Source organism: Haliotis asinina, chromosome 16 (assembly GCF_037392515.1).
Source record: "Haliotis asinina isolate JCU_RB_2024 chromosome 16, JCU_Hal_asi_v2, whole genome shotgun sequence".
Taxonomy (NCBI): Eukaryota; Metazoa; Mollusca; class Gastropoda; order Lepetellida; family Haliotidae; genus Haliotis; species Haliotis asinina.
In genome coordinates, this window is record NC_090295.1 from 147,994 (window position 1) to 161,594 (window position 13,601).

At 41.7% G+C, this 13,601-nt stretch overlaps 1 pseudogene; it reads right to left on the reverse strand.

Moving 5' to 3' along the window:
- Positions 1-1,886: 1,886 nt before the first annotated feature.
- On the reverse strand, positions 1,887-13,378 carry LOC137268733 (retinal homeobox protein Rx1-like; annotated as a pseudogene).
- Positions 13,379-13,601: the final 223 nt, after the last annotated feature.

Below are 13,601 nucleotides of genomic sequence, written 5' to 3' on the forward strand. Positions count from 1 at the left end.
ACAAGACCACCAATTGATTGGTGCACGTTAAACAAGACCACCAATCGATTGGTGCACGTTAAACCAATCCATCACTTGATTGGTGCACGTTAAACAAGACCACCAATTGATTGGTGCACGTTAAACAAGACCACCAATTGATTGGTGCACGTTAAACAAGACCATCACTTGATTGGTGCACGTTAAACAAGACCACCAATTGATTGGTGCACGTTAAACAAGACCATCACTTGATTGGTGCACGTTAAACAAGACCACCAGTTGATTGGTGCACGGTAAACAAGACCACCAATTGATTGGTGCACGTTAAACAAGACCACCAGTTGATTGGTGCACGTTAAACAAGACCACCAATTGACTGGTGCACGTTAAACAAGACCACCAATTGATTGGTGCACGTTAAACAAGACCACCAATTGATTGGTGCACGTTAAACAAGACCATCACTTGATTGGTGCACGTTAAACAAGACCACCAATTGATTGGTGCACGGTAAACAAGACCACCAATTGATTGGTGCACGGTAAACAAGACCACCAATTGATTGGTGCACGGTAAACAAGACCATCACTTGATTGGTGCACGTTAAACAAGACCACCAATTGATTGGTGCACGTTAAACAAGACCACCAATTGATTGGTGCACGTTAAACAAGACCACCAATTGGTTGGTGCACGTTAAACCAGACCATCACTTGATTGGTGCACGTTAAACAAGACCACCAATTGATTGGTGCACGTTAAACAAGACCACCAATTGATTGGTGCACGTTAAACAAGACCACCAATTGATTGGTGCACGTTAAACAAGACCACCAATTGATTGGTGCACGTTAAACCAGACCACCAATTGATTGGTGCACGTTAAACAAGACCACCAATTGATTGGTGCACGTTAAACAAGACCACCAATTGATTGGTGCACGTTAAACAAGACCACCAATTGATTGGTGCACGTTAAACAAGACCACCAATTGATTGGTGCACGTTAAACAAGACCACCAATTGATTGGTGCACGTTAAACAAGACCACCAATTGATTGGTGCACGTGAGAGTGAGCTGGTGTCAACACTGACGGAAATAATAGTTGACTTATTCAGCCTTATGCTGGGCCACAAAGTGAAAGCGGGACTAAGGGTACCTACGGAAACGACCATGTCCCAGACAATGCCGGACTGAGGGGTGTAACTGGACTAGACCCCACCCCAACACGGAGCAGCACGACTACAGTGACGCAGCAGTTTTCAGGACTGACTTCCGTACATATGTTATTCGAAGGCACACGTGTATTCCTCATTCAACAAAAGGTCGAAGGATATTTCATATTGGTATTGCGACGTGTTAGTGTAAATTTGGAAAACAATATAGTTAAATAATGAGGGAGTGAATATAGTTGTATGTCATCTACAGAAATATCCCTACGCTATCCCCGCAGATGAAACAAGCCATAATGAAACACAACACCTGCCAACTCATCCGAAACAGTTATCATAAGTGTCCATTTCTGGTATACATCTATACGAGTCAGAGGATCGATGCACAGCCCGAAAGACATGATCGATTCCTGGAGAGTTACGCAAACCTTTAGGAGCTTTTCACATTACCATCTCAGCAACACGTTCTCACATGTGATATGGTGTACAGCAATTTAAATCATACCGAATGAGGTATTACAAACCCATATATGGAGCATCCTATCTTAAGATTGATAATGCACTTGGGCTGCACGGGTGATGATGTACCACTCCGGCACGTTCATGGACGTCCCTCAGCACCGTGACTTACGACGACGACGTCTCATGACGGAATACCCACTCATCAACTGAGTGATCGCCATGGCGTGTTATCATTATTTATTTACATGTAGCGTCCAGGAATGACGTCATCATGACGTATCACGTGTTTTGGAATGTGTTGTCGATTCTTTCTCCGACGTTGCTGTAAAACGTTCCTTTGATTCAGTTGACAGTTTTTCAAGGTAGTCCCGTGCGTAGCTTTCATATTTCCGTGATGGCGATGGTACTGTCGGAGACTTCGGAGGTTGCAGGTTCAAGTCAACTGAAAATTGTTTTAAATGCGCAATTTAGATATATTGCATATTTTATCCTTGGCATCCAGACCTGAATTGGGCCATTTTCATGGCTACATATCTCATATAACGTGCACTTCAAAGTGTAGTCCTTGATTTGCTAACTGATACCTTTTAGGGGCGAGAGGCGTCCTTTTACACAGACGACTTCTTCTAGCACATTTCTTCTAACAAGGGAAAATACTTTACAGGGGAAACATCTTGGTTATCTAACCAGATATGTTCTTCATCAGCGCAAAAGCAGATTTTTTCATCGCTTTAGGGGTGTTTATCATATTTTTGTTGTGATGTGTTGTGTTATGCATAGAACTCAGGTCACAAATCATTTGTTGGTTAGCAACGTCGTGCCATTCTTTGTTAGAGCTATGGTCATACCTAGTGCTTAGAGCTATGGTCATACCTAGTGCTTAGAGCTATGGTCATACGTAGTGCTTAGAGCTATGGTCATACCTAGTGCTTAGAGCTATGGTCATACCTAGTGCTTAGAGCTATGGTCATACCTAGTGATTAGAGCTATGGTCGTGCCTAGTGTTTAGAGCTTTGGTCATACCTAGTGCTGGGTTTGACGCTGTATAAATGGACATACTATTATTATCAGTCAATAATGTCTGATACTGCCACAATATTGAATCATACCATGTGGCACCTTGTATATGTTTCGGACAAGCGTAAACGTTCTTGTGCATGGGTTTGTCACTGGCGCCATGGGAAGAGCGAATACTTTGTATTATCACTCATTGATCGTAATGCATAAACATGTTATCACCACAGTCGAGCTCGCCCGGGAGACACTGTTTGGGTTTTCTGTATGAGGTTATGGAAGGTGTGTTTTTGTTACACGTACCAAATACAGTGTTTTCGGCATTTGTTTCGGATGGGGGTGTTTTATATTCCAAATGACCCCTGAAGGTCCCGGGGTAGAATAGGCCTTCAGCAACCCATGCTTGCCATAAAAGGCGACTCAGCTTGTCGTAAGAGGCGACTAACGGGATCGGGTGGTCAGGCTCGCTGACTTGGTTGACGTATGTAATCGGTTCCCAATTGCGCAGATCGATGCTCATGTTGTTGATCACTGGATTGTCTGGTCCAGACTCGATTATTTACAGACCGCCGCCATATAGCTGTAATATTGCCGAGTGCGGCGTAAAACTAAACTCACTCACTCTCTATATTCCAAATATATTAACATGTAATCACAGACATTTGCAAAAAAGAGTCTATCTTTGAAACTTATGTGTGCTGCCAATGTGTGCACTGTTCAGAACGTTTTATTGGAAGAGCAACATGTTTGTCTGGGTTGTCCGTGTATTATCACTAACGGATAACGACTCCTGAACTCAGGAGTACAGTGGCATCGTAGTGGTATGTTTATGATAATCGGTCATCTCCAAAAAAGGGATACGCAAATGTCAGCATGTTTGTGGGTCAACGGAACCTGAAAACTCGGTTTGTATCCAGTCGGTAACATGGACACGATAAGTTACAGGATACTAAACTACCATCTACCGACACAGTGGTGCAAAGAAGGAGCGAGCGCACCTGTTTGATTTGACATTACGTCAAAACCTGTGAAGTAATACAGAAGTAATGCATATTTTAGACAAGGGACGCAACTCGCCACGGGAAACAGCTACGAGACATTACTCCCTATTAAGCTAACGATATCAATACAGGAGAACGGAAGGGGGTTTACCTTTGAACAAGGGTTGTGAATTGTCTGTGGGAAACGTGGGCAAGTGGAACAGTGGAGGAAAGGAAACCGGAAACCTCGGTATCCATGGAAACAATGGTGGTCGTATGGTAGGTGGAAGTGACGGCGGAAGGGATTGGAGAGGATGTGAGATGATTTGTGGGTAGGTGTCGCATCTTTGCCTCCAAACATCAATCATTCGAACCATGCTCTTCTCCTGCTTCCTCCATTTAGCTCTTCTGTTTTGAAACCAAACCTGAAACAGCGGCGGATAATTCATAGTGTAAACTGGGCACATACAACAAGCATAAACACGAGGCATATATAAAACGTACATAGATACACGCATATACATAAAGCATACACAACAGACATATACATGAGACATATACAACACACATATATACGACGCATATACAACACACATACACAAGAGACATATACATGAAGCATATATGACATGCGTAAATAAAACACATATGCATGATACATACACAAGAGACATATACATGAAGCATATATGACATGCGTAAATAAAACACATATGCATGATACATACACAAGAGACATATACATGAAGCATGTATGACATGCGTAAATAAAACACATATGCATGATACATACACAAGAGACATATACATGAAGCATATATGACATGCGTAAATAAAACACATATGCATGATACATACACAAGAGACATATACATGATACATACACAAGCATGCACATGACGCACATACAAGACGCAGCACACTCATATGACCCATACACAACACGCATATACAATAAAGACATACGTGACGCACATACAAGACGCAGCACACTCATATGACCCATACACAACACGCATATACAATAAAGACATACGTGACGCACATACAAGACGCAGCACACTCATATGACCCATACACAACACGCATATACAATAAAGACATACGTGACGCACATACAAGACGCAGCACACTCATATGACCCATACACAACACGCATATACAATAAAGACATACGTGACGCACATACAAGACGCATGTACAGCACACACATCAATGACGCATATACAACACGTATACACAACACGCATATACAACACGCACATGCATGACGTATATACAACACGCACATGCATGACGTATATACAACACACATACACATACACATATTCTTCACGCATATACAAGACAGACATACATGATGCATATAAATGTCATTGATATATACGATGCAGATACATAAGCATATACAAGTATATACAACACGATTGCACACGAAACATAGATAAGATGTATTTGTAAAAAGCGCCTAACAACGGCTCGAAGTGCCGTAGCAGCCTTACCGGTGTGCTAACACCTCTGTGTTTTCAAAGCATCACGTTGGTTCTGTACTCATGACAACTTGACAATCTCAGGTGTTCCCTACCGTCATGACAGGTGTTCCCTAACGTCATGACAGGTGTTCCCTAACGTTATGACATACTTATGATGGTCGCTGAAAGGAATGTAATGTGTTACGTCTCTTGTTTATACTTCAGATCGGTGGGAACTCTCAGTTGGCATCCTTTAAACTAGTACTGGAAATGTTTGTCACATATTATCACACATCAAGGCTAGGTTTAGGTTCAGGGAGCTCTCAGTTGGCATCCTTTAAACTAGTACTGGAAATGTTTGTCACATATTATCACACATCAAGGCTAGGTTTAGGTTCAGGGAGCTTCCAGGTGGGGTTCTTTAAACTAGTACTGGAAATGTTTGTCACATATTATCACACATCAAGGCTAGGTTTAGGTTCAGGGAGCTCTCAGTTGGCATCCTTTAAACTAGTACTGGAAATGTTTGTCACATATTATCACACATCAAGGCTAGGTTTAGGTTCAGGGAGCTCTCAGTTGGCATCCTTTAAACTAGTACTGGAAATGTTTGTCACATATTATCACACGTCAAGGCTAGGTTTAGGTTCAGGGAGCTTCCAGGTGGGGTTCGTTAAACTAGTACTGGAAATGTTTGTCACATATTATCACACATCAAGGCTAGGTTTAGGTTCAGGGAGCTCTCGGTTGGCATCCTTTAAACTAGTACTGGAAATGTTTGTCACATATTATCACACATCAAGGCTAGGTTTAGGTTCAGGGAGCTTCCAGGTGGGGTCCTTTAAACTAGTACTGGAAATGTTTGTCACATATTATCACACATCAAGGCTAGGTTTAGGTTCAGGGAGCATCCAGGTGGGGTTCTTTAAACTAGTACTGGAAATGTTTGTCACATATTATCACACATCAAGGCTAGGTTTAGGTTCAGGGAGCTTCCAGGTGGGGTTCTTTAAACTAGTACTGAAAATGTTTGTCACATATTATCACACATCAAGGCTAGGTTTAGGTTCAGGGAGCTTCCAGGTGGGGTCCTTTAAACTAGTACTGGAAATGTTTGTCACATATTATCACACATCAAGGCTAGGTTTAGGTTCAGGGAGCTCTCAGTTGGCATCCTTTAAACTAGTACTGGAAATGTTTGTCACATATTATCACACATCAAGGCTAGGTTTAGGTTCAGGGAGCTCTCAGTTGGCATCCTTTAAACTAGTACTGGAAATGTTTGTCACATATTATCACACATCAAGGCTAGGTTTAGGTTCAGGGAGCTTCCAGGTGGGGTTCGTTAAACTAGTACTGGAAATGTTTGTCACATATTATCACACATCAAGGCTAGGTTTAGGTTCAGGGAGCTCTCGGTTGGCATCCTTTAAACTAGTACTGGAAATGTTTGTCACATATTATCACACATCAAGGCTAGGTTTAGGTTCAGGGAGCTTCCAGGTGGGGTCCTTTAAACTAGTACTGGAAATGTTTGTCACATATTATCACACATCAAGGCTAGGTTTAGGTTCAGGGAGCTTCCAGGTGGGGTTCTTTAAACTAGTACTGGAAATGTTTGTCACATATTATCACACATCAAGGCTAGGTTTAGGTTCAGGGAGCTTCCAGGTGGGGTTCTTTAAACTAGTACTGGAAATGTTTGTCACATATTATCACACATCAAGGCTAGGTTTAGGTTCAGGGAGCTTCCAGGTGGGGTCCTTTAAACTAGTACTGGAAATGTTTGTCACATATTATCACACATCAAGGCTAGGTTTAGGTTCAGGGAGCTTCCAGGTGGGGTCCTTTAAACTAGTACTGGAAATGTTTGTCACATATTATCACACATCTAAGCTAGGATAATTTTCAGGGAGCTTTCAGGTGGATTCCTTTATACTAGTACTGGAAATGTTTGTCACATATTAAGACATATTAAGTCTGGGTTTAGCTTCAGGGAGCTTCCAGGTGGCGTCCTTTGAACTAGTACTGGAAATGTATATTACATATTAAGACACATCAAGGCTAGGTTTAGGTTCAGGGAGCTCTCAGGTGGTTTCCTTTAAACTGTTATTGGGAATGTTTGTCACATATTAAGACAAATCTGAGTCTGTAGATGTAACCTTTGCGTTTTAATTTCTAATGAACTTACACACTTTGAAGACAGAACACACTTAAACCTTTTTCAATTATACTGTGCGTTTGTTGCTAACAGCAGAAAACCGGGTAGAATAGGTGTCCATGCTTGCCGTAAAAGGCGACTCTGCTTGTCGTAAGAGGCGACTAACGGGATCGGGTGGTCAGGCTCGCTGACTTGGTTGACACGTGTCATCGGTTCCCAGTTGCGCAGATCGATGTTCATGCTGTTGGTCATTGAATTGTCTGGTCCAGACAGCCTCCATATAGCTGAGCGGCGGAAAACTAAACTCACCCACTTGCTCACACCAGAAACTGGTATAGTTCCTATGCCACAATGGTAAGTGAACACGCGTCGAACCTCAAGTACTTTTGAAGCACCTATTAAATCTCTTATCTCTAAAATAGGGTGTAATTATCCGTGTCGGGAGCTTTCTCCACATTCCAAACACACCAGCATCAATTGAACTCAACATCACTGTTCCACATCGACGTAACGGGGTGTTTAACAAACCAGACACTAAACATAGGGTATCGAAATCCCTTCTTACAAAATGGACAAATCCGATTACGCCGATGCGAGATCTCAGCGTGATTTCATCAAAGGGATGTAATCCGATAGACATTGTCTCCATTGAGTTAGAAAATCGGAACTTTTGGAAGTATCTACCATTTATATTTCTAGAGGATTTGTTAGCGAGAAGATCAGTCGTAAGCCGTCTCCCGCTTCAGTGGAGGGATGCTCTGAGGGCAGGCACTGCAGGGTGCATCTATTCCTGTCCCAAACCAGCAGCAGAATTAACAAGATGATGACAAAATGACACAAGAACAGGAAACGTTCATTCATTTCGTATGTTTTAACGAATTGTAATTCGTCAGGCAAAAGATGAATACATGTATTTGAGAAACATTGAATCCACTCGAGGACCGATTATTGGATATTTTTGGGTGTTGATTTTCTTATCAATTTGAAAGGCTGTTTTCGCTCAACAGCACGTTATGCACAGAGATATACGCGAACACTAAACTGTTTTCAGTAAAGAATTAGAACTAAGTGTTTTATAAATATTATCGGTGACATAATATTATTCACGTCAAAATAGGCCATAAGCGGGATCTCTATGACATGACCATGTGTGACGCGATTGATTAGGGTTAGGGTTAGGCTCCAAATATGATGCATCAGTGAGAAAGGGTTCAGGTTAGACTTCAAATTTAATGTATCAGTGACAAAACAATGATGTCCGATGCAATTTCCTGTTTTGACCTACACCACGTTCCAAAATTATTTCAATTATGCTTCACCTCCCACTCTCGAACCTGCATCTAAGTACGTATATCCTTCACCTCCCACGAGATGGGGAAAACCCCTCCCCTAAGTTCATTCTCCTTCCTCAGCCTTGCCACGCTTCAGGAACAGGAACTTTTAGCGTCAATGAGCAAGACTTTAATGACATGAAGAAACGTCGTAAGTCCATGCGATCGGGGTTAGCTAAAATATCACTCATGAGTTATGCAGTAACATGCTTTAATAAAACCAGATGATAGGCCTGTATTACAGCGCCTTCTACAATCTCAGCTGGCTCTAAGCAAGTATTTGTCGCGAATAATCGGATTTGTATGTGGTTTTAACCTTTCATTAATAATCGCTTGTTTGCTTGTGGAGATTTGTGTTGGTCGGAACTAAACAAGCTACTCACTTGTTGCATAATACTCCCATTGTCCTGATAACACATGTATCTTAATACCTGGATCATGAAAGTAATAACCTCAAGATATAATGCGGCATGAAAGGTGTCAGCTTGTGGCATGTCGGTTAATGAAGGGCAGGAATTTTAGTGGAGAATTTCAGATTTTTAAAAAGTTCTGCACACAATTTCAACCTTTCCATGCGACGGAGTTATATATTGGTATATTTGTATACTAATGAACATTATTTGTATACTAATGAACATAGATCTTACAGACAGACTACAACCCTCATCAGTGCTCTGTTTATGCTGAATATGTTTGATCGGCCGACCACTTTAATATGGGACCACCCACATCCGTGTAGTAATTACGAAAAATCTAGTTTGGTATTGTTCAACCTGTCTTTGGAACGATTCATGTCTGATGTATAAGATCTGTTTCATAATACATGTTTATTTTCAAAACCAAATAATGTTAAACTTGTCCTGACAATCCTTTCCTCAGGGCTCATGGATGACTTGATAGTCATGATTCATGTTTTATTAAAGAAACTGCACCCCTGAATGTACGTGACGAGTGAAGATCACTGACCTCCGACCTGGACGTACATGGCCCCTAAGCCGATCACTCTGCCAAACAACTCCTCTCAAAGACCATGACATGTGTTCAACAAGCTGTACTGATGGCATAACAATTGTAAAGCCCAAGTCCGCATTGTCCGGCCTTATTTTAGTTGTGTTCCCGAAGTCCCCTAATCTGTTCCTAATTAGTCTCTCGTTGGCCAATCAAGGGAGGTAAATTGCAATGTGCCGCTCTTGAGGTCACGTGATGTCAGCGGGAGGCGGTCCGCAGTGAATGCTGTTTCGGGCTCGAGTGATTTTTAAATGAGCCAATAATTATCACAATTACCCATATAACTAGAAGCCCCTCGCTAGTCAATACACGGACAATGTTTGGACAATGGCCTGAAAACCATCCCCGACCCCCTCGGGTGCACCCCTACCCCCAGGCAAACTGATCTTTGGGGCGGGGACGTGAATAGCGAGCGAGATTTAAACACTTCATTAAACGAGTGACAACAGCGACCTTGCTCTCAAGAAGGCTTAATCAAAGGTGCCGATTACCAATTACCAGGTAGCAAACAAAGCATCCATGGTATGATGAAGTGAAGACCTTCATGCACTCGTTGTTCAATACAGATGGGCATTGTTGCATATCCACATTCGATCACTGGAAACATTGTACTTGTTACTCCGTGGAAGTTATCCCCCTATTTAGACTTAACACATCGCTGTGTTACATGATGCATTCATTTTAAAAAGAGGCGTGCACAACGTATTGGTTTTAAATATTGTTTTACGACTCTGTCTTAATATTTAAAAGACATTTTTGTATGACACATTTTAGCGGCCGTTCCCCTACCAGCAACAAAGACGTCAGCAAAGTGGGTACCCGATAGGATAAGGTGATGTGACTATAGCCTTCTAGCGCCTAACAGGCAGCTTGGGTTTGTGAGTGCCGTTGAACAGCTTAATTCTATATATACTTTTCTATATATTCATGTTTAGGCTTACGGCGTTTGATAACGAAAGTCAAATGATATTATTGAAATTTTGCGTCAAGCCTTCAAACCAAACACTTTGCAATTGGCAAAGTATTCCTTGATCGTATCCAATGATCTCTAGTTCGATTCCTGTCATCTAGTAACTGATGTGTGCACCTCAACCACGTCACGCGTAGTTTCCGCTGCAGCATTGTAGCCATGACAACATGCACCTCATCTGTGCGTTGTCGTGAACTAAGATGCCAGGAATACTAAACTGATGTCTACATCATGGTTACTGCCAGCTCACGAAACACATCTGTACCTGATGTGCTTAACAGCTCTGACCTGAGGGTTGCCGGCAACACCCTGCATGCAAGACGCGACTGAAGGGATCGGGTGGTCAGTGTCCGGGACTTCTTCGACCCCGTTCCTAGACAACGTGGATCGGTGCTCGTACTACCAAGCACGGGGTTGTCTGTCCCACCTTTCACATTTACATACCACAGTGCTATAACTATATACTGTGTTGAATGTTGTGCCAAACATGATTGTCTCACCTGCACCCTTGCTTCCGTCAGGTCTACTTTATCTGCGATCTGTTCCCGGAGGGTGCAGTCAGGATAGTGGGTGTGCTGGAACACAGACTCAAGCTCTCGGAGCTGCTCGGCCGAGAACGTTGTTCTGTTTCTTCTCTGTTTCTTGCTTGACCCACTTCCGTCAGAACTGACCCCAGTGTCGTCATCTGCTGGTACAGGGAGAATATGTGGTCAATGACGTGAACCTAGTAACATGCGAAGGAGTGACAATACACGCAGCAGCACTCAGCTGAACTAGGCCATGGTCCCCGTTTACGTCAGTACATCCACATGTATGTGGAACCCACGCCGTCTTTTCGATAAATGAGAACGTTTTCCGTTTTGCTACCTCCGTTTCTACGAATGTTTAATATTCCTGACAAGATTCCGAAACAAGAACTCTAACATGAGTGAAATACAGCCAGACCAAGAGGTGATGTTTTTATAACGATATATACAAGGGAACGTCACACATCTGTGTCAGTATTATACATAGCATTATGTTTATACTATATAGCATTTGTATATAACATATAACATATGGACTACAGACTATAGCATATAGAAACTAGGATATAACATATGGATTACAGACTATAACATACTGAAACTAGCATATAACATATGAACTAAAGACTATAGCATATGGAAACTAGGATATAACATATGGACTACAGACTATAGCATATAGAAACTAGCATATACCATATGCTACATATACAGTCCCCGTGCGATATCGTCACAACAACTACCTTGTTGTGTTTATTAACATTACTTGCTGAATATGAAACAAGTTTCTGTTGATAGTTATAATTACAGCCAGCCACATTTAAGTGATATTTCTAAACAGTGCAATTGTCGTGTTGCGAACACGCCTTCGCGTCCTGCAAGCTGAGATACATTATACATCAAATATCCCCACAGTTCCTCCTGAAAACATGTTCAGCTTTCGGTTTCAATTCGTCAAGACTGAAGTAAGTACCATGGGTTTAACAAGATGTTACTAAATGTACAGGTAAATACATACATAGCGTAAGAGCTTATCGTCAGCAAAATGAGTCAATAATTGCAGTTACTCGAGATGATCATGACAGTTGGTGTAAGCAATGTACAACACTGATCATGAAGTTTGGAAATATAAACCAGGAATCCAACCCGTCTACAGCAGTGCAATAACGTGATACATGTCCTACACCTGTACCAGCATGCAGGTTCATCAATCTACCTTCCGGACATACTGTACCACTACATGTTCAAGTGCATGCAGTCAGGTGTGTGTGTGTGAGGGCGACTGATAACTGTCGTATACATGTATATCTCACAGTCTAGACACAGCGTCGTGTACTGTGCATTGGCGTTGTCTATGCGATTTCAGTGACCAGTTACAGATCTGGCTGCCAACAGTTTAACAAAGTATATATATAATTGTTACTTTGTATCATGCGACTTCTGACGTCATCACATTTAACACAGTAAATCTATTATATAATTGTTACTTTGTATCTGACGGTTGTCGCTATCATCCCGTTTAGCAAAGTATATATATAATTGTTACTTTGTATCATGCGACTTCTGACGTCATCACATTTAACACAGTAAATCTATTATATAATTGTTACTTTGTATCTGACGGTTGTCGCTATCATCCCGTTTAGCAAAGTATATATGTAATTGTTACTTTGTATTCGACTTGAGTGTGTGTGGATGAATGTATGGATTAGGACTTTTCAGCATGGTTCAATCTGATTCTCAACTTTAATGTGTTCATGGCCGAATGCAATCCCAAACAATTCCAGTCTCCAAACTATATTACAGGACAAATCGTTTAATACGTTTAAATTTCAACATATTTGAAAGATAGTCTCTAAAAACCCATACTGCTGCTCAAGACTGTTTTTTTTTCTTCAGATGTCAGAATGTGACTGACCTACACAGTTTTCAATGAAATACAAATATGTGGCAAGAAAAATAAGTTTAGAAAATCAACATTCTGATCACTGTTTCTTAACGGGAAAATTCGGTACATTTGAATACCGACAAATACTAAACACGCATATTGTTTGTCGCCATAGATGGGGGATGGATGGACAGATTTACAGGAGTATGGTATTTCAGTTATTCAGTGCTATGTACATTTCCGTGTATCAGAAGAAGAGGGGGCATGTTCAATATCTTACCATCATTCGCATTAAGACTTTCATCTCTCTCGGAACTGGCGGAGGAAGTATCATCATCCTCAACATTCAAAGCAACGTCGTCATCATGAAAACTTTGTTCCGCAACATCGTCTGTGGCCTCGGCTTTCATACTGTCGGTTCAATGCCTGAGAATCTACAAAGTCGGCACCCTAAAGTCACTGTAGATTTGGACGGAAACCCTGCGACCTGACGGGAATCGAGCTGTGGACTTGACTGGGAGGGTGTGGAAGATACGGAGGGTTAGGCAAACACGTCCTCTAATCTGATCTCTGTTTCTGATGAATGAACAAGAGCTCTATCATGGGGTTTACACCTCACTTGTCATAATACCA